The sequence below is a fragment of the Anser cygnoides genome, chromosome 3, assembly GCF_040182565.1.
Source record: "Anser cygnoides isolate HZ-2024a breed goose chromosome 3, Taihu_goose_T2T_genome, whole genome shotgun sequence".
Classification (NCBI taxonomy): Eukaryota; Metazoa; Chordata; class Aves; order Anseriformes; family Anatidae; genus Anser; species Anser cygnoides.
Genome location: NC_089875.1, coordinates 113,591,846 through 113,615,684, shown reverse-complemented (window position 1 = coordinate 113,615,684; position 23,839 = coordinate 113,591,846). Strand labels below are relative to the sequence as shown.

The window sequence follows — 23,839 nt, the reverse complement described above, 5'->3', positions numbered from 1 at the left end:
AGCATTCCTCTAATACTAAGTGAACTTTTATCCCTCTTCATAATGAAATAGATCTCAGTAGAATCTCTGTCTCACTAAGACAACCAGATTGCTAAAACAGATTTTTCTACCAACAACAGATACAGCTACTGGGAAAGCAGGTCTGTGAGCCTCCAGATGGAGCTGCCACCTATCCACTCCTACTTTTGTTCTTGGTAAGAGCAGAAGCCACTCAGGTTGATTGTTTGTACAGGAAGAAACGTTAAGGTGTCTGGGTTGTGTATATCCTCCACCAGATGCTGTCCATCATCTTCAGAGAAAACTGGCAAGTCAAATGGATCCATGGAAAGGATTTGATCAGTAAGATGTCCCCTTGAGCATGCTGAGGGACAGGAATACAGACTAACACAACTTTCTTGCACTTTGGAAGTTGTGGCTATGACATGCATTTCAATGGAGATTCCTGATCACAGACTTTTCAGGGAAACTCTATTAACAGTAATGAACCTTCCCTGCACACATGTCCTATCATATCTTATCCACATACAGCAGCATCTTTGTCTAATATTAGATACTCTGAATTGATTCTTTGGAAAATTGCCATTAAAAGCTCTTGGTTGGAGAATGGTCAAATTACCTGTACAACAGTGTGGATTGGACAGCCCTGCGGGGCAGTATGTTCTAGATCACACAGGGCTCAGAAACTGTCCATTGTCATGTATTCAATTTTGTCTCAGAAAGTACTACACAGGCAGGTATGGATCAGGCAAAGCTTAACTGGATAAAGGGATAAAGGACAACACAACGTCACTGCTCACGCCATTAGTAAATCATCTCATCTAGAGTTCCTTCTGTGTGTGATGCAGCAGATGTGAATGACAACTCAAAATACAAAGGGAAGGCAATGCTGAACAGCTACCAAATATGACTTGGTCATAGGAGGATACCTCACACAGATTGGTATTACTGGGGAACACAGATTGATATTACTGGGGAAGTGGAACAGAATTTCTTTAGTGTCTATCGCTGCCTAACTTGTACTTGGCAAATGCTGAGCTGATGTTATCAGGATAAGACTATGACTGCTTCCAGACCTATTCTATGTAATTGCATTTGGACATGGAGGTGTATGGAAATGAGAAGAAGACCTTTCAAACCACTGGAAAACAGTCACATGAAAAAATCAGAAAGTATTGATGCCTTCTGTGTTTTTCTATAGTCTATTAAGACTAATTGCTTGGGTGGGCTCCCACCATGAACTGGTCATTAAAAAGAACAGGTGAGGTAACTATAATCAAATGAAATATGAATGACATCAAAACCATGCATGTACCACTATGCTTTGCTTCTTGCAGTAAAAACAGCTTTCAAACCTGCAATACAATCTTCCCAACAAGCATATAAATAAAGCCACACCTAATAGTGCTCTTCTTCCTATCCAGGCTGGCTGTGGCTCTGGGCAGCCTGCTCTAGTGGTTGGCAACTCTGCCCAGAGCAGGGGGGATTGAAACTACATGATCTTTAAGGTCCTTTTCAATCCAGGCCATTCTATGATTCTATGATTCCTTGACATGCTGTGATGGACAAAATTTCTTTCTGCATCTATAGATATGAAACTTTTCTACCATTCAAGGTAAACATATGTTAATTCCAGAAAGCTCTGGAGAAATAAATAAATAAAATAAATAAATAAATAAAGCTTGCTTTCTCTGGCACAGAATTAGTTCCAGCAATAAATCAAGCTACAACATACAATATTTAGAATTGCTACTGACTCTGAAGACTCAGATAATCCCCACAGAAATAACACGTCTGTCACACATTTCTCTTGGGTTATGGTGCCATTTGCCAACAAGGGGAGATCTTTGATAAGGGAAGAGCTATTCAAGATGATTTTTTCAGTACTCCCACAGAAGTCAAGACCTGAGCAACTTCTTAAATGTTGACAGAAGGCATGATAGGACCAGTTAACACTTCAGCACATTTTAAACACAATTTTGACCTATGAGCTTGCTGTGGAACCCAGAATAGGATTTATAACCACTCAATACAAAATAAGTGACAGGGATAGTAATAAGTGATAGTAAGACAGACTTTTAGAAACATTGCCAAAGCCTCCAGAAGAGGTTTTACATCTAAACTAAGAACATTCAGACAAGATTAAAGTCCTGGTAGAATATGGATTTCTGACAAAAATTAAAGATACAAGTTTTCTACGGTCTACAGCTATATTAATGTACTAAGCTGAGAGAGCATGGCCTGGGTCACTAGGTTTTAAACATCAATTCTATTCAGGCTTTAAATCTGTTTAGAGGCACTTCTGACTTTGGTCAAGGTAATTTTCACATGTCTACATCGTTTTGAATTGCCAGAGAATTTGGCAGCATGGATAGTATCCAGACTTGAAACATGAGCACTATGTATTTTACAAGTCTATACTTGCGTTAAACAGCCTAAAGGATAGTACCTACTTAACTGTAAAGCCCATGGTGCTATTTTTTGGAGGGGCAAACAGAACAGGTACCTGAGCAGAGTTGTGTGAATGTATACAGGAGGTAATTGGTCACTAAGTATTCTGGGCTTTTACACGATCTTTCTTTCTGCTGTCTGAAGTGTAAAATTAACTTCTTTTTACCTATCTATTCTGCAACCACCTCAGAATACCTCTCAAGCCTTCCTGTCCCAAAGCCTTTAGGACCCTGGAGATCCATAATCCTCCCAGCCCAAGCATCCTTTTCTTTATCAACACACTTAAAACTATTTCTTTCAACCCTTCTCATTTACCTTGTCCCAACTTCCTCACATGAACCCCAAATACATTCATTCCTCCCAATACATCACCACAACACCTATCCTAGTCCTCTCTCAGAGTCTTCATTTTGATCCATTCCACTTTCTAAATCTTATTTCACCTTGTTCACTTTGACAAACAGTACATAACGATGCCACGTACGGTTTGACCTACCCAGCTGAGCCTGACATCCCTCCAAGTTTTATTTCACCCATAGCTCAATTTTGGGCTCTGATGTAGAATTTTAAAATTCAGACATAAGGCCCACCTAGACAGGAACCTAGAAGGCTGTGAGAGGACGACATGACAAGGAAAGACAATCTCAGCTGTATTTCAAAGTCTTACCTATTAGAGCCTGATATTTTGTCCATAGTTGCTTGAGTTGGGCATTTAGTATATAGAAAAAAGTTTTCATAGAATCATACCATAGAAGACCTTGGGTTGGAAGGGACCTTAAAGATCATTCAGATCCAACCCCCTGCCATAGGCAGGGATGCCATCCACTAGATCAGATTGCCCAGGGTCCCATCCAACCTGGCCTTGAACACCCACAGGGATGGGGCAACCAAAACCTCTCTGGGCAACCTGTTCCAGTGAGTGAAGAACTCCCTCTTAACATCTAATCTAAATCTCCAATCTTTTAGTTTAAAGACATCACTATCTGCCTGTGTAAAAAGTCATTCTCCATCATTTTTATAAGCACCCTTGAAGTATTGAAAGGTTACAATCAGGTCTCCCCAGAACCCTCTCTTCTTCAAGCTGAACAGCTCCTGCTCTCACAGCCTTTCTGAAGAAAGCAGAGGTGCTCCAGTCCTCTGATCCTCTTTGTAGCCCTCCTCTGGACCTGCTCTAACAAATTGACATCTTTCTTGTGCTGGGGGCCCCAGACCTGGACACAGTACTTCAAGTGTGTACTTCTGCTGATGCAGCCCAGGATGCAGTTGGCCTTCTGGGCTGCAAGTGCACACTGCTGGCTCATGTTGAGCTTTTTGTCCACCAGAACCCCCAAGTCCTTTTCCACAGGGTTGCTTACAATGAGTTCTTCTCCCAGTCTGTACTCCTGTCTGGGATTGCTCTGACCCTGGTGTAGCACCTTGCATTTGGCCTTGTTGAATCTCATTACGTTCACATGAGTCCACTTCTCAAGCTTTTCCAGGTCCCTTTGGATGGCATCCCTTTCCCTCTGTTGGATTAACTGCACCACTCAGCTTGGTGTCATCTGCAAACTTGCTGAGGGTGTGCTCAATCCCACTGCCTATGTCATTGATAAGGATATAAAACAGTACTGGTCCCGAGACAGACCCTGAGACACACCAGTCATCACCAGCCTCCACCTCAACATAGAGCTGTTTATCACCACTTTGTGGCCATCCAACCAGTTCTTTACCCATTGAATAGTCCACCCATCAAATCCATCTCTCTCCAATTTGGAGATCAGGATGTCATGTGGGACCATTGCAAAGGCCTTACAGAAGTCCAAGCAGATGACATCAGTGGGTCTTCCCTTGCCAACTGATGCAGTCACTCCATCGTAGTAGGACACCAGATTGGTCAGGCATGATTTACTCTTGGTGAAGCCATGCTGGCTCTTATGGATCACCTCCTTGTCCTTCATTGCTTGCAGGAGGATTTGTTCCATGGTCTTGACAGGCACAGAGGTGAGGCTCAATGGCCTGTTGTTCCCTGGGTCTTCCTTTCTACCCTTTTAAAAAACGGGGGTGATGTTTCCCTTTTTCCAGTCACCAGGGACTTTGCCTGACTGCCAGGACTTTTCAAATATGATGGAGGCTTGGCAACTCCATCAGCCAGTTCCTTCAGGCCCCTGGGAGGCATATCATCAGGCCCCATAGACTTGCACTTGATCTGTTTCATTAAATGATCTTGAACCTCCTCTTTGCTTACAGTGGGAGGGACTTTGCTCCCCCAGCCCTCATCTATGGGTTCAGGGAAATGAGAGACATGGGAAGCCTGACTGGAAGTGAAGACTGTGGCAAAGAACATGTAGAGTTCCTCAGTCTTCTTCATTTCTGCTTTTATTGGTTTTGTTTTGTTGTGGTGTGAGTTTTTGTTTGTTTGTTTGTTTTCCTCTCCTCCTAATTGCTTGGTAAAGGGAAAGAGAGTGAAAAAATATTTTTGGAGTTGTATGATTTCTGCTAAGAGCTCATATTGTTGATATGGAGTGCTATTAGCATTAAACGTGTGTAAGGACTTGAGTTTGAGAGTCCCCTGTACTGGCACCTCATTTGTTTGCATTATGAAGAAAATATGAAAGTAGTACAGCATACGTAGAAGAAATTTATTTCACACAGTCAAATAAATAATGTGAAATGAGGAAAAATGTACAATAGTAATCAGAAGATCAGCTTGCAATCTTAGATTTAACCAGCTCTGTGACTAGAGTCAAAATACTTAGATCATTCAGAGGAATATTTCTGTAACAAGTAAATATGGCTTGCTTGCTTTCTATGAGAAAAAGATTGTCTTTGTTTCCTATAAGTCTTTGCAATAGATTCATAGTGTGTTTAAGGGCAAAGTAATAGCCACTATCTTCTCAAAAAAAAATTAAAAGTCATTTTATGAATATTATTTTACCTGCTCTGCTGGGAGACGGGAAAAAAAAAAAAAAAAAAAAAAAAGGGAAAGAAAAAGAATCAGGTTAAATCATAATCAGGTCTACATGCAGAAAGCTGGGAAAAAATATTCTAATACATAAGAGGTAGTTTTTTGTTGGGTGGATAGCATCCCCGGTCAGTTTTGTGTTTATGACTCAGTACTAGTGAAACATTCTATTTTCACATCTTAAAAGATCATTTCAGGGCTGAACAAACACAGCAGATTCAGCAGCAGCTGGAATACAACTACTACTGTTCACCCTTTGGAAAGTTTATGAAAGTGCTGGTATGGTTCTGAAATATTAAAAGGTCTTCTGAAACTCAGAGAAAACAGCAATGTAAAATCAAGGGTCTGGTCTGGCTGAGTGGATAAAGTGTCACCCTTTTATTCTGGGGACCTAAGTCTTTCAAGTCAATATGTGGTGTAGAAAGGCTTTTATGGTCATTGGCTAGTGGCCATGAATTCGTATCAACAAAAGTAGCATAATTCAGACGAGGGAAGAGGAAGAAATCAAAGTGTAACACGGCTTGTGTTATAAAAAGGCACAGTCCCTCACTTGGAAACAGTCTTGAACAGTAACATCTGACCCAAAGCTCTTGCTCCTGGGAGAGAGTTCAGATCACAATTTGCATTTGTATGTTTCAGCTTGACTTAGCTCTATACATCTAAAAAATTTTACACTTTACATGGTTCCATATTTGACATGACTCTATTACCATGGTACCAGAACACCTCCAATTTTGATACACTTATTATTTTAACCCTGTGGGGTAAGGAATACTTGGGCAGAGACGTTACTTACATTTACACAGACAGCTTGATTTGCAGCCAGAATATCCAGAGTGCTTAAGATTGCTGGCAGTAACACAGGAAAATCACTAGTCCATAAAAAGTTTGAACTTCAGCACAGTAGCTCTGGCAGTCCTTGGGAAGAAGGTCAGTGCTCCAGGCCACCTCAGGGCATGCCAGGTTGTCTCATCCTTGTATTCCAGGCTCAGTCCTAAGGAAAGACAACCTGATGTTGCATGCAGGATTCAGGCTGAGGCCAAAATGACAGAACAAAATAACTATGTCTCTCTTAAGCCCTCACCTCCCTCAGATGCATCTTTAAACACCTCTCCAACTTTTCATTTCAACAATTTGTACAGTGTTCTGGCAACACTCCTGTATTTCATATCTAATACCTTTGGGTACCTTTACACTTCTCAAGACAAGAAAAAACCTTTTTTGTTGCTCCAACGGTTCCACAGTTATCCCCACATGAAGAGGGAGACGGGAAGTAATTTAAAATTATTTTCAGTCTTTCCACCTGCTACAACTTAACAAGCAGCTATCAGCCTTACTGCTCTGTTTCTCACTGGTGGGTGGACTGAAAGCTCTTTTAAGTAACATTTATCTCCATCGAGCCAACCAGGTAAGGGTCTGTACTGATCTGTTCCTAACTGGTATAATTGTTCACATCTACTTCTAAAATATCTCCACAAATATTTTAATTGCCAATAATTAACTGCAGATATAGAAGGAAAAAGGCAAATAGATGCTCACAGCTGGATTATTCCATGCTTCTGGACAGCTTTAACACTAGATAAGATGCAGTGTTTGGATGCAAATCTGGCATAAGTGACCCCATACAAAACTATTTCTTCAAGACATCCCAGAACACATCTCAATTGTCCTATATGAAAAACAGCTTTTCCTTTCCAAGTGTTTATCCTCTGATTAATTCACAAATATTGGGGTCATTTCCCTTCTTATTTTAAATGAGGTTTATTGCAAGAGTCTTTTTTCTTATTTCATGAGAATTCCCTTTGAATGTCATAGTAGACCTTCCGTGGACTGGTTTCATTTCTGTAACAATGGAAAAGTCATAGCGGATAAAACTAAGTACATCAGATTCAGCAAACAAGCTCCAGTATTGTGGAAGTCATCTTTTATTGTTGTTTAAAGAAGAAGCATAAGAAATATTCCTCCTGTATATGAATAAAAATATATACATCTTAGTATTGTAGAGGATAATAATGTTCTTTTCTTCTAGCTAACTTTCCTGACTTTTTTAAAATCTAATTTATTCTTTGGGCACTACAAAAATCTGACAGTGAGTTCCAAAGCTGAAACGTGTGAGAAAAGCACTTCCTTACATTTACCTTAGACTAGTAGCATGACAATTTCATCAGATGGTCCCTATTTCTTCAAACATGGTCAACAGTAAACAAAGCAGTTCATCTTCTCTGTGCTATTTATTATCTAATATAATTTTGTTCCTTGGTCATTTTTTTTTCTCCCCAAAGATCCATAATCCTAGCCTAACTGATCTTCACAAAAGTGTCTTCATAATGCCTTTGATCTTTGTTGATCTTCTCTGTTTCAACATTTTTTTCTGTTGGAAAAGGATGGACAAAACTGCATAGAGTATTTACGACACAAGGTGATCCTGGCTTTATACAGAGGAAAAATTATGTCTACCATTCTGTTTTTGATGCTTTCTTTGTTGTTCGTACTGTCTTCACCTTTCACTGAGCACCTTTTAAAGAGATAACTACAACTCTAAGATGTCTTTCCAAAATAGCAATATCTCATTTATGAATCTATGGCAGTGTACAAATTGTTAGGACTGTGCTTCCTTGCATCTATTACTTTTCATTTATCAGCACTGAATTTTGTCTCTCATTTTATCTCCAATCACTCAAAATCACAACATCTGCTTACACTTTTGTTGTCAGTTTTGTCACCTTGAAGAATTCTGTAGTATCAGCAAAGTTAGTCACCTCATTATTCATCTGTTATTCCAAATAATTTATAAATGTGATGAACTGTACAAGTCCTAACAAGAGCCCCTCTGTCTGTACTGACAATCTTTTTGCGAAGTGAAAACTGCAAAGCTGTCCCTACACTTTGCTTTCATCTTTTCACCTACATTATGCTTTCCTTGATAACTTCTATTAGTCTTGGACACAGCTGACAAAAACTACATTCAGAATTCCAGGTGCTGTTTTGGAATTTTAGCAATTTTAGCTTTATAGGACATTCACACTCATTTTCTGGTCTAAATTTCCTTTTTTTTTTTTTTTTTTTAATCTTTAAATCTTAGCTTAATATGCCAAGTAAATTGTCTTGTAATTGGATGAACCAATCCAAAGTCAAAAAGAATCATACAAAAAGAAGTCCTGATGTTTAGAAAATCAGCCTTTTCCTTCATCATATAGTACCAATTTGAAATCAAAAGGAGTATTTTAACCAGTTGAATCACAGCCTATTGACTCCTGCCCTTCCTTACAGCTACCCCATTTCAGCAATTCACATTTTCACTAAGCATATTGAGGATATGGAAAGGCATTAAAACTTAGTGGTGTGACAATGTTGTGGAGGTGTATTAACTTAGTCAGCTTTCATGCTGACTTTGCAGTGATAAAAATGAGATGAACCAGTGGGTAAAAAATACATAGAGACGTAATAACCAATCTGCTTCTTTCCTACTCATCTCTGGCTTCATGATGCTGAAAATCTCACTGCTTCAGCCTGGGGAAAGAAATCTTTCCATAATCCTACAAGAGTTTACAATCTACCATACAAATCAAAGTAATATGGTAATCAGCAGATAAGCACAATAACACATGTGGCGTTAAATGAAGTCTCTTGTTCTCTCATGGGGGGAAGAGAGAGACTTATTTGTTCAATATACCATTATAAAATTATCTAGTTTTAGGAAGAAAAAAAAAAGAAGAAAAAAAAAACACAACAGAGAGTACATTTTAAATTCTTATCTTTTTGCTTTTTTTGTGAAACTTATTGATGAATAATTTAAAACTGTGTCTTAGCTATTCTCCGTTCTCTATAAAAATGTAATCTGACTTAATTATGTGTCATCACAGTAATAATAGTAAAAGAAATCCACTCCAGGGATGAGTAGAGCATATAGTGTTTTATGGAAAGTCCAAAAGACATTATTTTAATTTATACAAAATGAGTTTTAGCACTTGAAATACTTTTATTCATAAAATTGTTCCCAAGCATTTCACAGGCCTCCTACCAATAAGGAAAGTTTCACAGCAGAAGAATACAAAGGATGGTGGCAGCCTTGGTTAAAGGATGGCTGCCTGTTCATGAGGATTTTACGCACTGATTCTTGAACTTAAGGTTGGCAAAGAAAATTTTAAGCACCAGAAATAGAGGAGATGGAAAACTTCTATTAACCCAAGAAAAATCTATTTAGTTGACCCCTATCCATGTCACGTCAACAAATCCATGCTGCACAATTAATTATTAACAAAATTAGCAACAGCTTGTGCTGATGTTTCTTCAATATGTAAGGACCATTTCATATGAGATCACACCAAGATGGTATTTAAAGCCATCTCCTGGCTAAAACTAGAGATTATGTTACTGAGAGAGATGAACAACCAGAGAAAATGAACCCAGAAGCAGTCTTGCTCTATATGCACACTCTTTCCCATGTGAAAATTCCAAAGCATCTCTGTAAAGGGGCATATTCATATTTGTATCCTAGTTATACTACCTTTATGTCCAGATCACATATGTCTAGGAAGACTACTGAATTTTTGAATTGAGAAGGGGCTCATAACCTGGTAACTAAGATGGCCATTCTGTGGAACAAGTAAAGTTTAATAATCAAATAACAGCCCAGCTCACTAACTGGAATTGTTTCTGTGCTTAGAAAGCTGACACAGTCTTATTTTCTAGTATGGAAGATCCACCTATTCTAAGATAAAATGTCCAAAATGCAAGTTAAAATTTCAGAAACTAATGCGGGAAAACTGATTTATACTTTATATATTATTTTTACCATAATATAGAAACTACCGTAGAACTACCACCATTTGTTTCCGCATATAGGGTAATTTAAAAGACAAGTTGGTGGAAAGCAGCATTCAATGTTTGTTTTTTTTTTTCTTGTTAGTCCTTTTACAACGTAAATTTCTATGAGACACCATTTGCTCAATAGGACTGCAGTTATTGTAGAGGGGCCACAATTTTTCACATCAAAGTCACTCACTTCAAGAAAATTCAAATGGACCAAGCAAAAAAGTGAAGCTCAGTTTTCAGAAATGAACAATGATGCTGGGCAGTCAATTAAAAACCCTTTCAAATGTCTTTTGTTTAAAAAAAAAAAAAAAAAAAAGAAAAAAAAGAAAAGATTTTGTGTCTAAAGAGAACAAATGATCAGAACCTTCTGAAGGCCAAACCAACAAGCCAGTGCAATGAGTGCTCAGCTGCACACACAGAACAGAAGGACCTAGCCTCTCTAATCACACCGGGACAGACGTTTTGCACCAGCCCTCTTTCCTCAAGTGTCTTTTGAAAACCTAAACTGTGTCACTTACACTTGCCAGCCATGGCTTTCTTGTTTTCTTGTCCTCATTTCAGAGAAAAGATAGATTATTGCCATTCTTTTCTTATAATTAAATAATTTATGTACTAGGCTGTACTAGGCTCTCTGTTCATGTCACAGTCTCAGTAATGGCCTTCATATTGTTTCTTCTTGTAATATATGCAACTTGGAAGTATTATTGTAATATAGATTAAAAACTATTTTCAACCAAGCATATAGTCTCGCAATCAATGATCCTTTTGGAGCTGATTTCAGATCAAATTATGGCTTTAGAGAAAAACTCATAGAGGTTTTCATGATGTTGAAGCTAGTGCTATCAGGTTTCAGCATATTCAGACAGAATGTAGGAATGTAGGAGATTGTAAGTATGACACCAATTCACCAAGTTGTAGTGGTTGGGTAGTTGGTTTTCTTTCCCCTTTTTTTTTCTTTTTTTTTTTCCATAAAGTTCATAAAAGTTTTTTATGTTCATAAAAACTGTCTTTTTAAAAAGTGAAAGGGCAGAATGAATGTAACTAACTTTGCTAAATGCATTGCAGTTTTAATGCCTATCACAAGGGAACAAAGCAAAGATTAAAATGGCATAAAACAATGGGCCTCAGAAAAGAGACTTAAAAAAAGAAAAAGCCCAACAAAAACAAAACCATGACAGTCTGAAAGAGCTGCTGTAGCAGAAGGAAATAATTCACTGAAGAATTGATGCTGAAAAGAAGCAGAAATGAGTGGGTTGAATCGATGGGCGTCATTTCTCCTTTTAGCAATGCAGAGGTCAGCAGAAGTAAACTGAGTGCAGATTGTAATGTCACAGGCATGCACAGAAAAATGTCTAGAATCCACAGTTGTCTTCTGCAAGACCACGATTCTCATTCTTTCTCCAGAAGAACGTGATCTACTTTCAGCTTTGACTCCCCATTTATTTTTTGACTGGTTTGATTTTTTGACATGAATGTGAAAGTGAGCTTAGTTAGAAGCCAAACTTTGTCTGAAGTGTTCATAAAATACAAGATTTCTGGGGGAAAAAAATGATATTTTCTAGTAGGATTTAGTTCTTTTCCCTCAATCCCTATCCTACTGCTGTAAGTCGGCTGTCAGTAGGCTGCTAGATAAGTAGGATTTTGGACACCTAATTTAGATACTTAACCTTAAGCAACAAGAACCCTCTTTATAAACCTCCAAAGGCATACATTTTTCTCTAGACTTCTAAAATGAAAGAGTGAGCTCCCACACAATCCAAAGTGGAGTGAAATCATATAGCGAAGACTAGCAGTGTGTGTGTTGGCTGTATGTTGCCTGGTATGCTGGTATGTTTTGTGCAAAAAATAAAAAAATAAAATAAAATAATCACACTAAACAACTAGCTGTCACTTCATGTGTTTAAAAGCATGCAGAAACCTATATAAACTTTGTTTTTGATGACATGAGCTTCTCTACAAAAATAATTCAGCTGAAGAAATTACCATGAAAAAGCATGAATTTAGCAGCACAGCTCCAGTTTACTACATATGACAGCATTCAGAGAGAGTTTAGCAACATCTTTCTAGGACTTCAGCAATTTCAGAGCAGAATAAATGTAGGCCACCAAAACGCTAAGGCTAATTGTATGTACCAGACATTCCTAAACTCGCTGTTAATAGGATCACTATTGTTAAAGATGTTTTAAGGAATTAATGTGGTTGCTCAGATCCTCACAAGGAATCTTCCAAGGCTCATTACTAGTTAATGGGAGACTAATGTTGTGGAAAAAGGAGAGACTTAACAGAATTTATTAGCTTGCAAGAGACATCTCTGAGATATAAGGAGAATACAAAGGGGTTAAAGACTGCTGCAAACTCTCCTACAGAGATAACTAGTTATACAAAAGGGTAAGTGCTAAAAAGCTTTCAAGCACTGCCTCACCTGACAAGGTTGGGAAAGTACGTATTATCTGAAAGGCAGAGCATACTTTTGAGAAGTAAGAAGGAGGATTCTTTTTTGGCTTGCAAATGCCTACCTATCAGACAGGAGGGGATTTACATAGGAGTGTTCATTTGTCTGCTGCTGAGACAGACTCACTGGGAACGATTTTAATAGACAGCAAAAGGATAGTTAGAGTTGCATGAGTTCATCCTTTTTGCATTACAGAAGCTGTCACATCCTTGTCTCTCCTCCTCCTCTTAAAATAATAAATATTAAAATAATTCTGAAGATAATTCTTCATCATCTTCACTAGGAGCTGTTGGATGCACGCTAGTTTTAAAAGTCAGCATACTTTTCAAATGTGCCTGCCTATAGGATCATTAACTTCAGATCAGCAGCCCCCTGGGAACAAGGCTGTGGGCTCCGAGTCGTGTGTTTGGGACATTAAAATATACAAGAACAAGAAGTTCTCTGTGATGAAATGAACCTTTTAGGTCACACACCATATACACCTGCTTTTCCGGTGTTCTGTTTCAGTGCCAGGTTATCACTATGGAAATTTGCTACTGTTTTAAAGGCTTGGGTTACCACAGAAAGGACGAATTAAAAAGTACAAAATTTCAGAAGGCATGGGTGCAGCATGAGTACATGGAACAAGTCTGGAAGTGACACACTGCAACCTTGGGTGCATGACTTGATTTGGATGTGTGTTTTAACTGTATCTTCTCTGTATAGGTAACAATATCAAATATAGGAACACTTCTTATGATAAAATGTATGGATAGATGAATGGATGCATTCTTGATAAGTTCACCTTATCAAATTTTGACTTTCTATGTAAGCAGAAGAAGACATCACTTTACTAAGACTCCTATCTATTAAGGAATTTACCATCCTATACTGGGAGCATTCAGAAATTCAGCTTTATCATATAATCATTTAAGTTGGAAGGAATCTCTTGAAATCACCTAGTCCAACCCCTCTGGTCAAATAGGATCAGCAACAGCAAGTTGCCCAGTACTTTGTCCAACTGTTTTGACTCTCCAGGGACAGAGACTCCACAGCTTCTCTGAGTAATCTGCTGCATTGCTTGACCACACTCACAATCAAAGAGTGTTTTCTCATGTTCAGATTGAATCTCACCTGTTTTATTTTATGTCCATTTCCTCCTGTCACGTCACTGGGTACTAACCGAAAGGAGTCTGGCTCTCCATTCCCTTCCATCGGGTGTTTATAGACACATTGATAAGATCTCCCCTGAGCCTTCTCTTCACCAGGATAAAACAGGGCTCTCTCAGCCTCTCATACAGAAGATATTCCAGTCTCTTAATAATCTTTGTGACCCTGTGCTGGATGTACCACAGTACATCTACATCTCTCTTGTACTTGGGAGCCCAGAACTGGACACAGTACCTCAGGTGTGGCCTCACCAACGCTGAGTAGAGGGAAAGGATCACTTCTCTTGACCTACTAGAAATATTTTGCCTAATACAGCCCAGGAAACCCTTGGCCTTTTTTGCTGTGAGGGTGCATTGCTGGCTCATGGTCATCTTGCAATCCACCAGGACCCAAGGTCTTTCTCAGCAAGCTGCTTTCCAGCCACTCAGCCCCCAGCACGTACTGGTGCATGGGGTTAATCCTCCCCAGATGCAGAGCTTTGCATTAACTTCATAAGATTCCCCTCTGCCCATTTCTCCAGCCTGTCAAGGTCTCTTTGAATGGTGGCATGACCATCTGGTGTATCAACCAGTCCCCTCAGCTTTGATTATCTGCAAACTTGCTGAAGGTATGTTCCATCTGTCTGCCATTTGCCCAGTAAGGATATGTGAGATGAATTCCATCCTATGCGTTTACAGCATCCATTACAGTGTGACTCTGAGCTTAATGTGAATCTATAACGTCATAAGTTAACTTAATGAAATAATAAGAACAACTATGTTCTGTAAATCTTCCTTACCTCTCAGAAATTATTGAAGTTACCATCAGAGCAAAGGAGTGACAGTCAAACATCAAGAAAAGCAGAATAAAAATTCGGTTGTTCGTAAATGATAATTCCTATAGAAAAGAAAGTCCAGCTTTTGTCTACAAGAAACTCAGGAAATGAAAAACAGGTTAATAAGAAGTATGAATCTAAGATAGATTAGTTAAGTCTCACAATTCTTGTATACACAGCTGCTCAAAACTGAAGTGGTTAAATTTGTCTTAGCTTAATTCATTTCTAGTATGTATTAAATTAAACAAAATTAAGGTCTTCTTTACTTCTAACAGGGCTATCTACACAGGGATTTAACATAGCTGAAGTGTGATCTTTAACATTTAATTTGGATTGACTTTCCTAAATGTCCCAATGCAGAAGAGTCCTATTAGTGGCAAAAATTAAAACCAGACAACAGACAATGGATGCTAGCCAGGTAATGGTAAAAAGTAATTAAAAGAAGACAAAAGAATCTTTCCAGAAGGAATTATGAGAATCCACAGATTCTGGCCAAGAGGTGATCAAAGCAGTTACCAGCATACAGGAAAAGAGCCAGCAACAGATGAAGGGTAATCATAAAACAGATCAAATACTGTCAGTTAGAGACTGGCATTGCAGAAGATCTGGAGCACATGAAAAGACACAGAATTACTGTTTTTAAATGCCCAGATGGAACTGGGAAAAAAAAAAAATGAAGAGAGGAAAAACAGCTAGCCTATTATACAAAGAAATGGAAGAGTTTTAATAAAACAGAAGAATCTCTTTAATTCTAAAAAAATCAAGGTAGTAGACATAATTAATGAGCCTTTAGAAATGCAAAGACTCCAAAATTACAAACTGGAAGACCAATAATCTTTCAGAAGGGAAAGACACTTTGTTTACAAGAAATAATTACTATGGAGTCTTTCACCTTTATTTCAGGGCACAACAAAAACACAGTGGGACTTGTATTGTGTCTGCTCAGGTAATATTATTATCTGTAAGGGAAACAGTGACTGATCCACATACTGCTTACTACCTCTTCCTAGTAATACAGTCTACAGAAAACGGAGCAAGATTCCAAAGTAAAGGAAATTCTTATCCGAAGTAATCATATAGCACCACAGGTGGACACTGACTTTTTCTAGAATGCTTCTCTGCACCTGTACAGAAAGACTCATTACCAAATAAAATCACAGCTTTACCTGCTCTCCAGATAGGGCATGGTGACCGAAAAGTAAATCTACAGCTTCACTGATGAGCTTTGCTATTAACTCATGCTGTCCCTTATTGCAAACAGCCTAGGAGAAGATGGATTGGCCAGCTAACACACTAAGTAGCCTCTTTCCATGATGCTCATCACATCATTCTGTGTACTAAGGACTTCTGAAAATATCATTTTTTTAACCTTTGCAGCCAAATGGAACAACCCTTTGGGGGAATTGTTCTTTACCCCACTTATTTGCAAAATACTTTTTCATGAGAATCTGATACTTTTCCCCACAAATTTATGAAGCATAACAGAGCTGAATCAAGCACAGGTTTCCATAAAGCACCCACATCCTTCCTATCTTACACGCTCAGGCCAAAATGCATGAGATGAAGAGAGGCAAGTTTCAGCCTGGAGACTCCATGGTAGTACAGCATAGAAAGCCGTAAGAAAATTTCAAACTTTAGTATGGCAGTGGAGCCTACACTGGTAAGTCGAAGAGTGCAGGAGATCAAATATGAAGAAAAATGAACATAAGTGAATTCTCGGTGTTTGGGTTAGAATTACCCCAGAGCAGTGCAGCACAGACAGAATCTGATAAAAGCTTAATTTGGCCTCTCTCCATGAAGGTTATATATCAGTTTTGCCTACACTGTAGGCTTAGCTGAAAGCTTGCTTTGCCATTTATGAGACATAGGTTATATGTATTATAGTCACCACAAGAGTGCCAGAAGGAATATAGTTTGTAACCACATTTATGCCAATACCTGCTCTTAGAACCCTCATCTGTTACTTTGGTAAAATTTCACACTTCATAAAGTAGGAACTAAATCTAGCCATATGCGATTTATTCTTGCCTAAATTAATTTACAACAAAAAGACTTATTTCCTGCCCTTGGTATAATCTGATTGGCTTTTGTGACAGCTGTAAAAGGAAAGCTGCTAAGAGAGACAATCACATCCAACAAAAAAACATGCTAATGAAATCAGACTTTCTAAAGGGAAGTGATTTTGACAGATTAAAAATTATAGTTCTGTATGGATACTACCCAAGTTGTCAGCCCTTCTTCCCACAGTAACAGCAGGCTCTGTTAAATCTGAGGAACACTCTGTCTGCTCATCATGTTATGTAAAATCAACCTCTAGCCATATCCGGGTGATTTCCTATGGTGAAAGACTCAGAAACAGAAGGTAAAAATTCCCCATTTGGCATCTTAATCTTCTATTAATGATGCAACCTGTACTGTACCATCTGAAAAACATGAATCAACACTGAGCCCACCCTTCCACAAATAGAACTCTTTACCCCATAATGTGGTGATCTTTCTCTTTCTAATTGCTTCTTACAGATTTTTAAAAGGCACTTTAGTCCTTAAGTGTAAAATTTGCATTCAAACTACTGTACAAGGAAATACTAACAATGATTTTGAAGTAATTCCTTCTAACAAAGAGCACAGACTTCTGATCACACACCATCGGAGAAGATGGAAGTGTACATGAAGCATTTTTCTTATCTCATTAGCAGCCATTAGAAACCCACAGGGGGAACATAATGACCAGTGGAAAAAGGGCAGAGCAGACTTCAGTGAACAAAACAGATGTTTAGTGCATATAGATATTATCCAACACTAGCATCAAACTAGTGAGTTTGGCCATTTAGGACATCTCCTAGGAAACCATCAGATAACATTAAAAGATATTGACTAACATAAAAAGAGCTGCAGGGGAAACGGTGTATATTTGATAGAAATGGGATGTGCTTCTAAATGCAGCAGTTCTAATTTCTGCCAAGGAGAAAAAAAAAAAAAAAGGATGATTTTGCTAGATGCATATTGTGGCTTTGGTTAAAAGGCTTAAAATTTGCTGTACATTTCTGTATCTTGACATTGCAGTCTTTAACTAAGCAGCATATAAAATGCACTGCAAAAGCACATCTCAAAGAGAAAGCATATAAAAAGATATCTCTTAAATACATTGCAACTTGTACAGCACATAAACTTGTTTTGTTGTTCTTGTTAGTTATTATTTTCTTTTCCCTGCCAGTGTTTTCTGGCTGAGTTTTCCACACAGTCTGAGGGTTGTAAAACTGGCAATGGTATTGGGCACTTCATTTCTTTTAACATCCTTTGAGAAAACCTTCTTTTCCACATTACCCCAGAAAACATTTTAACTGACCAGGACCAACTGGTACTATGTCCATCATTCCATGTAAAGTATTCTTACTCATATCTACAACATTTAACCTCTGCATTTTGCCCAGGAAGACATTTGATTCAATAATATATTTTCATTTCCTTTATCCAATGTTGTGGCTGATCAACAATGCTTATTGGCTGATAGTTTCTTTTTAGAGGTGCTAAGGATAACTTTTCCACTGTGATTACTGTTTTGCCCTCTCTACAATCAGCATGCGGAAAGGTTAGCTCAGAATTTGGCTAATGAGAACTTTGTTGATCTGTTCAAGTTGGCTGCTATGCCTTTTGGGCATGACCAATCAGAGCATGAAGTGTCGGGAGATTTGCTGTCTCTCTCTAGCCTTGGCTAGTGACTTCTTGCGGCCTACCAGATCAGCATCAATATTCTGTGCCCAGCTCTCTCTATCTGTGGCAAGGGATAGAAGCACATATTCACCTCTAGATAAATCCCAAACTGTTCATGCACATTGTGTTCTTTCTTCAGTTTGGTACATTTGCTTAATGTGTTCAGGTCAAGTCGTATCAACAGTTCAGCAGAATTCATAAAACTATGGGGAAGGCTATAATTTAAATTCAGGAATAGAACATGAAGAAGGGAAACACTTCATGAACACTAGTATTATTTTTTTTCTGAATTGAGACTAATCTAACATACACACAGTTCCCTACAGTACAGCTGTAGCAGATCAATTACGGCAGTTTTAAAGGCAACTAGTCCAGCCCATACATGCCATGGAGTTAAAGCCTTCCAGAGAGTTGGGGAGAATTGAAGAGAAGATAATGGATCTATTTCTTAAAAGATCTATCCTTTTAATCCTGTAAACCATATGGCTATCCCAGCTTTCCATAGCTTCTCTTTAATACGCTTGTATATATCCCATGTTTTTCTGGGAAACTATGCATGTTAGTATGCAGACTATCAGCATGGCACCAACACACTGCTTAGGTGGGATACACCAACTCTGCTTTGGGAGGTGATTGTCATCTGGCCAGAGATTTTTGAAAGGACAAAGGTCTGTCGTCTTCTAATTTGACCTAACAGACTCTGTTTATATAACAGACAAGCTATCAGAAAAAAAAAACCTTCTCTGAACTATAAACCTAGGTGAACTTCTTTTGATGTTTGCATTTTATTTTTCAGATGGAGCACTGCCAAATAACAGCTGCATAGACAGTTAAGCTTGATCATTTACAGAACTGCGAAGGGTTTGATTGATCAGCTTAGATGTCAGCAATTTTGTAATATGCTTGGGCACCAAAGGAGCAGAGCAGGTTGGGAAATGCAAAGGGGAAAAAATATTGTGTATTCTGATTGTGTCCTTCACACAAAATTACAAGCATTTTCAGCAACAAAGTAATTCACTTCATCCAATAGACTGCCTGCAAGTTCGGGACAATAAAACTGAAGAACATCTTTAACTGACAATTTAAGTTCAAATCATTTTTGACTGGCAAGGTGTGGTATCATCCAGAAGAATTGATGCTATGGTAGTAGCTCCAAATTACGGGGTTATAGTGTGTCTACTAAACATGCGGCTCTTATCAGGGGAGATAAGGGGAGTGATAGGAAAGAAATGGATAGCAATAAATGCTTTCTGTAAGCTCTACAGTTAATTAAGGATAAGAATTTGTATACATATTTATACTTCAGTAGAACTCAGAATAAAAATTAAAATGGAAGATCTTGACTGACACTAAGTACATATTGTAATTCTCCTTTCAGCACCATTTTCCTATTCAGTCCTCTGTATGTTGCTTTTTTTTTTGTTTGTTTGTTTTAAGAGAGGTCTGTTGAAAAAAATGCATCTCCCTGTCAGCAAAGGAAATCTGAAACAATGTGGTTTTCTGAAAATGGTGGTTTACTGAAATTATATGTTTGTGTTAAGCCAACCCATTCCACCCCCTACCCCAAAATAATTCAAGGCAGGTTGTTGTGTCAGCAGTTGTCACTCTTTGTTAGTAAGCGTTAGGGCTGAGATAACCACTAATGTCCTTCTCTCAGCTCATGGGTATAAAGGGCATTAAAAGCATAGACAAAAACTGCGTGTTTTGAAACTAAAAAAGTAAAACCCTCTCCTAGGCTTTCAGTTAACAGTAGAACTGTTAGCACATTTTGTAATGAGCTTCTAACCCCAACAGATCTAAACAATATTCCAATATCTGCAACCTAGAAATCCACCCAATTGTAAGAGTTCATTAAATATTACAATAAACAAAGCAAAACAAACTACACTGAAAAATCCCAAGTAGTTTAAGGGAGAATGGTCCACTAATACCAGAATGTACATCTAACAAGTTAGAAGCATTTGAGATTAAAAATCCCTGACTCAAAATGGATGGGTGAAAAGCTAGACCTAAGTAGATCCTGGTTAGTCCACCTAGAAACTATCTTTTAACATTTTCAAGAAGAGGTTTTGTGGACTAAAATCCTAGGGACTAAACAAACAGCCCCTAGAGTTACTGCTTCATATCACAAAACCGGCCTTAACAGATAATCTTTACTCACTGGGACTTTCATATCAACACAAATAGACCCAACTATCCCCACTGGATCAGCAGGAATGCCACACTGATACAAACAGGAATCCATTCTGTCTTACAACCTGAGAGCACTGATATTGGCTCTTCCCCAATTACTATCAGAATGATTGTATTGCTTCTCCAAATGATGTGTCTGTTTTGTCAGAGAGAAGGAAAGTTTCACAATGACCGTCTCAGGATTCAATATTAGAACTATCTGTCACTTCTATTTAACTGAATATCCTTTAAAAAGGGACCCATATAGATGTTGATTAATTAGCTTAATGCTCTTATACTACTCAGTGTTTTGTTCTTAATCCTTCTTTTGTGCACTCTTTAATTATGCAGTTGCTATTTTAGAAAATGTATTTCTTTTCTTTAGTACATAGTTTCTTGTGTCTGTGCAAAATACTGTGGTTGAAAGACCGCTCTCTAGAAATCCCTAATCACGTTTAACAGTTTAATGTTGCACAGTAACAAGGTTGTGTTAAAGCAATTGACCCTTTGGATCAGCTGATTCAATGGAAATTAGAACAGCACTTCTTCACTCCTCCCTCCCACATACCTCACGGAAGTACAGCCGCCTCAGATGCAGGCACCTATTCCGGATAGTTGGGACCCTTCTACAGTGAATAACAAGAAATAGGCACAATTTATCTTACAATAGTTATCTCAGGATAGGGTCGATTGCCCTCTGCACTGCCTGCATCTCTCCATTGACTTTACAAAAAGCTTAAAAGAATTCGCTTAGAGAAGACATCTAACTTTTTGATGGATAATGTTAATCGAGATGAATCCTTGCTAGATGTCAGTATATGATTGCTGCAATGCTGGCTGTCGTATCAGAAATGCCACCTCCATGTCCATTGTTATAGATGACTGACTGTAAAGTGCAGATCAAAAGATACAGTAGATTGGGATGAGTTTCTTTTGTAATGCGGATTCGCCTGAAATATATTGTGATTGCTTTATCTATACAAGTAGTGTTAGAGATGCACTTGTGCGCTGTTAACAGGAGCAGAATGTTCCTTAAAAATACATCTATTCAGTGTTCAGCATCTTCTTCACTGTGTTCCAGAACTTGGCATTTTTACTGTATTAATGTTTTAACCATGATATTTTAATATTTTGTCCCGGATATTTCTTCTCATAAACAAACTACCAGCCAAATACTTCCTGGCTTATTGTACCAGTGTTTGACTATGTCTGGCTTTCAATCACAACTTCACCATGTCTCTGAAAACACCCTTGGTCTTCTGGGTAACATAAGCCCTGTGGCAGGCTAACCTATTCAGGGAAAAGGTCGACAAACTGTCGGAGCAACGCACGAAGAAAGCAAAACCCGCCGCACAGCTGAGAGCTGTGAAGTTGCCAGGAGGCTGGGGAGTGGATGCGAAGAAACTCCCTGCCTTCCACACCGCGCTGTGCTTAGGTCTCTGGATTTTTAAACCTTCAGACTTCCAGGCACTCTCCTCACTTTAAATAGCAAACAAGAATCAATTTAACTGTCAGCTGGAGAAAGCATTCAATATGTGAGACAAATGGGGATCTGGATTGGGGCCTGGGGGTAGGAGGCAGTTGACTGAGACAACTTCAGAAGACAACTGCATAAATAATGCCAAGCTTTTTTCCCTACCATATTTCTAGGCTTCCCAAAGAAGTTGTCAAGATAAGTTTGACAGTAATCACAAGGCTAGGCCTACACAGGTCTGCCAGGGAGTGAAAAACTGAGAGACGTTAACACTTAAGAACACTGGAAGAGGACAACCCTGCCATGTTTAAGTGGTCTAATAGGTCTCTCCCACAGTTGGCTCATGCCAAAGGAAAATCCTGCTCTGCAGTAATCTGGGCTCCACGAACCAGATTCTGATTGCTGTAAATCCCTCCAGCTCCAGCGAGACCTCCACAACAGCCAAGCCCCAGCAGTACAACAGGAATACAGAAACTGTCAGAAGGCCCGTTTTGACGGCCAGCACTTGATCCTCTGACACAACCTAGTTGTAAGTTATACAGGAATTTCATAGTGTTTAATAGTAATGTGCACAAGGTAAAAACTTTAAAGTCATTAACAGTATAATTTATTAGTTAAGTTGTGCCAATGTCTATCAATCAGACTTTAAGGTTGGTTCCAGGGAGGTTTTTGATCTTCTTCATATTGCTTTGCTTTTCTTCTTCCATGGCAGCATTAGCAGGCGACAGTTACATTATATATCTACTCAGTGCTCTGGTGAGAGACCATTATGTTCACAGATCATTACTGACATCCTGACATTTGTCATCTCCTTTCATAGCAGTTAAATCTTGCTTTATCTGTAAATGTCACCACGTCATTTATTCATGAAAAGGGGTCACATTCCCAAAATAGTACACTCAGCTTTTAAAAGCAAAGTTGGTTTTATTCACTGTGGTAATCCTTGGACAAACTTCACTGCTGCTAAGTACTTACTTTTTTTTCCTGTGTAGTTGTTTACATCTCCACATACAGATTTCAGGTTTACTTTTTTTTGAAAATAAAATCCTAACAGGAAGCAAAATGACCTAGATGAGAAAGGAAAAAAAAAAAAAAAGGTGTTTATTCTTTCAGATTTCTGTATTTAATCCACGTGGATTTATCAGCATGGAATGTACTGTTGCAAAGTATAATTTTAATTTGACATCATACTGGCTGAAAACCCACTGGTTGACTATTTTTACTAAGGCTTTGGTATGTAGTTCTCAGCTGGACTGTATTTCAGCTTCACAGAAATGTAGTTTAAATAATCCTTGATAATAATACTTTTTCTTTCGCCTCTTCAAAGGTCTTAAAAGTTTAATTAATAAAAGTCTAGGCCCACCCTGTGAGATGCATGGATGTTATCATCTGAAAAGTAGGGAAAAGCAACAGAAGCTGAGGCAAGCAGGACATAGGAAGGACTCTTACCATGCTCTTGGAAGAATCAGTCCCACATGCTGTATTTGAATTTAGGAGGGAAGAGGCTCCTTCTTGCATAGTTTATGTACCAACATACATGTTGATAGTGTATGACTTACTTTATCAGATAAGCTTATATCTTGTTTCCCTTTTTCACTTGTTCAGACCCGAACATTTTAGGGAATCATTGAATCATTAAGGTTAGAAAAGACCTCCAAGATCATCTGGTCCAACCATCCTCCTATCACCAATATCACCCACTAAACCATGTCCCTAAGCACGAAAGTTGCTCAATTGTATATCTTAAGGTTGGCGTGTTTTCTTGATATTTGTGGATTTCCCTTTCGAGTTCTTGTTCACTTTTCTATTGAACCCATCTTAACAGCCAGGCATGTAATCTGGAACTCCACCTTGCTCATTGTA

The 23,839-nt window shown here is 38.4% G+C and overlaps 1 protein-coding gene across 9 annotated transcripts in view; it reads right to left on the bottom strand.

The window, feature by feature from the left end:
• TDRD15 (tudor domain containing 15) overlaps positions 1–23,839 on the bottom strand; it is a 205,903-nt gene that overhangs the window by 86,201 nt on the left and 95,863 nt on the right. For 3 of the 9 annotated variants that reach the window (XR_010830663.1, XR_010830665.1, XR_010830666.1), the window contains 2 exons: positions 22,952–23,043; positions 6,391–22,729 (listed from right to left, as the gene is read on the bottom strand). The gene's annotated coding sequence lies outside the window, so the exon portion shown is untranslated. The other 6 variants (XR_010830660.1, XR_010830662.1, XR_010830667.1 and 3 more) reach the window with 3 other exon arrangements.